General features: G+C 53.6%; 1 non-coding gene across 1 annotated transcript; it reads left to right on the top strand.

The window, feature by feature from the left end:
- Nucleotides 1–1,768: 1,768 nt before the first annotated feature.
- On the top strand, nucleotides 1,769–1,877 carry LOC122143410. Its single transcript, XR_006159159.1, has one exon. It is a non-coding gene; the product is annotated as a U6 spliceosomal RNA (small nuclear RNA).
- Nucleotides 1,878–2,976: the final 1,099 nt, after the last annotated feature.

Below are 2,976 nucleotides of genomic sequence, written 5' to 3' on the forward strand. Positions count from 1 at the left end.
AGAACTGGAGGTCTCCAGCGAGAGGCGATGGCGTTTTCTAATGTAGCAAAATCGCTCACCTGCCCTCCTTTGTCTGAGAGAGAATGCATCAGCTGCTGGCCGCCGCCTGCCATCACATACATGGCTGAGTGAACTCATTTACGAGAACTGCATGGCCATGCGTCCAGACTCCGCACGGGCTTGAAGAGCGAGGAAGAGGGAGACCAGACGGTCACCTGCGTAATTTGACAACTGCGAAAATGCACAGCCAGCAGAACTTCCAACAGCCTCATTTGTAGGAATAGTGAGAAGAAGAGATCCTCATCGATAGGACACCGTCCTGCGCCCCTTCGACCAGTGCCCACCCACCACGTACTTACCGCCCCCCTCTGATTTTCGATTAAAGCGACAAGCGCCACGCGCCCCTTCAGCCGCCAGAAATTCAGGCCGCCACTCATCTGCTAGAAAGTAAAGAAGAGAAATCATCATGACACGCCATCAGCCCGTGCGCCGATCCCCAAGTTCGTCCGGTCTACGACAACCACTTCTTCTGATCCCACTGATCACCCAAGACTCCCCAGACTGCCCCCCCCCACCCCCCCCTCGCACCCTTCTTCCCTGCCACAGCCACCATCTTCAGGCCACGAGCTGAGTAGGACAATGACGAACGAAAAAAAAAAGTGAACAAGGCCAAGCCTCCTTCAGCCCCGTCAGTACTCCATGTTCAGGCTAGATGCCACCTCACTATGTACATCGCATGTGAAAACATCTTTGGCACATTGTGACCAACACGAAGGCGGCTACGCAGTCCCCTGTCCCACTGGAACTCGGTGAACGTATTTCTGCAACAGTCAGGGTGCGCTCCTTAGGACAGGACGGGAAGCGCGTTCTAGCTCCGTCAATCGTCCCTCGTACTCTAACAGCACCCAACCCACCACCCCCACACCACCCACCCCCACCCGACTTCCAACGACGACATATCGACGGACTCCACCAAGATGCTTTTTTAGCCGAATGGGCACTACGGCACAGTAAATTATGCGAAGTGGTGAGTATGGCCACTGGGCCCCTACCACCTTCTGAGAGGGCGCTCGGACATGCGCCTACAAATTCCGGGCCTCCGTAGGCGTGGGTACACCACTACCCCGAGCGGCGTAAGCGCCCTCTCAGTGTGCTTGCCTACGGCCCCCGGCAGCATATACTAAAGATTGGATCCGATTTACAGCAGAATGATATGTAGCCTACCATAGGCCATAGCTGACAATAAGGATGACCACTACATGAATTACGTGCAAGCCGTCATCCATCTCTTTTTTGATGCCCCTGCATCTTGTGATGCTAAACCTTACATCTGATATCATGCCTTAACGTCTCTTTTAGAGTGATATAGACCACTACGGTCACCAGCGATAGGAGCTAGGATCTGTCAGCCGTTTGGTTGTAAAATCACCTCACCGCCGCCTTCTGTCGTGAGACGATGCTCAGCTGACGGCCCCCGACTCCATAACCCATGTACCATCGGCAAGTGCGTTCACACCCGGCTTCCTCATGTTCAGCAGATGCTCCTGTACATCGCTGTGAAATCTGGCACATGTGCAACACGAGGCGCCACTGTCCCCCCCTGTCCCCCGAACTCGGTGAACGATTGCAACAGTCAGGGTGCGTCCGCCTCAGAACCGAATGGTACCGGCATGGCGGTGGTGAGATGGCTCACTGGGCCCTACCACCTCTGGAGAGGGCTCAAGCGCCCCGAGAGGGGTACACATACCTCGAAGCTGGACGCTTCTTTGTGCTTGCTACGGCGGCACATATACTAAAATTGATCGATACAGAGAAGATTAGCATGGCTCCCCAAGCAAAGGATGACACGCAAACCCGCGGAAGCGCCCATCTTTTTTGATTCACGATATTTGTGCTCCACCTGCGTGCATTTGACAACTCGAAAATGGGCCAGAGAACTTCAGCGCTCATTTTGTAGAATGTGAGAAGAGGATCCATGATAGGACACCGTCCTGGATCCCCTTCGCTGCCTTCGCTGCCCACCACTTCTTTACCGCCACCTCTTCTTTTCGATAAAGGACAAGGATACGCCCTTCAGCGCCAGAACTCAGCGCTCATCTGTGTAGAAAGTAAGTAGAAAAGAGAATCAATGACAAGACATCCAGCGCGTGGAGATCAAAGTTAGATCCAGTAAGACCCCCTTCATCCTGACCCTTCGCTGCCCCACCACTTCTTCCTGCCACCTCTTTTTGCGATCCCTGTCCCCAGGGCTTCAGGTGTGACGTTACGGCAGAGATCAGGGAATTAGATCCCAGTATCTGGAACCAGAATAGTCCCGGCATCACAAAGTGCGGTGAGACCAGGCACTTTCAGCCCCTACCACTCTGAGGAGGGCTTTCAGCCTTGACCCCGAGGGAATTGCCACAGCTACTCTCGAGGCGGAACGCCTCTTCTTGTGCTTTACTCAGTGGCCCGGCTTTGCTCTCACTCAAAGTGGATCAAATTACAGGAGGAATTAAGCACTGTAAGCCTCAAAGGATAACCGCGCATAATCACGTGACCAGCTCCATCTTTTTGATTGCGATGACATTTGTTGCTCCTCTACTCCTATCGGCCCCCCTCGTCATGGGAGTGAGACAGACATTTGCACGGGGTCTCAGGCAGAAAGAAGCGTTTTGTTACAGCCAAAATCACTCACGCCTCACTTTGTCTGAGGAGATGCTCAAATGCTGACCCAGCTCCATCACCATGTAGGCAGATAGCTGAAACTACACATAGCCGTAGACTCGGAGCTTAGGAGCAGGAGGGAGACTGCAGTGCCGCCGCGTTGTGACAACTCGAAAATAGGCCAGAGAACTTCAGCAGCTCATTTTTGTAGAATGTGAGAAGAGGATCCATGATAGGACACCGTCCGGCCCTTCGCTGCCACCACTTCTTTACAGCCACCTCTTCTTTCGATAAAAGGACAAGGCCACGCCCCTTCAGCGCCAGAACTTC

This window comes from Cyprinus carpio, unplaced genomic scaffold (genome assembly GCF_018340385.1).
Source record: "Cyprinus carpio isolate SPL01 unplaced genomic scaffold, ASM1834038v1 S000004161, whole genome shotgun sequence".
Lineage (NCBI taxonomy): Eukaryota > Metazoa > Chordata > Actinopteri > Cypriniformes > Cyprinidae > Cyprinus > Cyprinus carpio.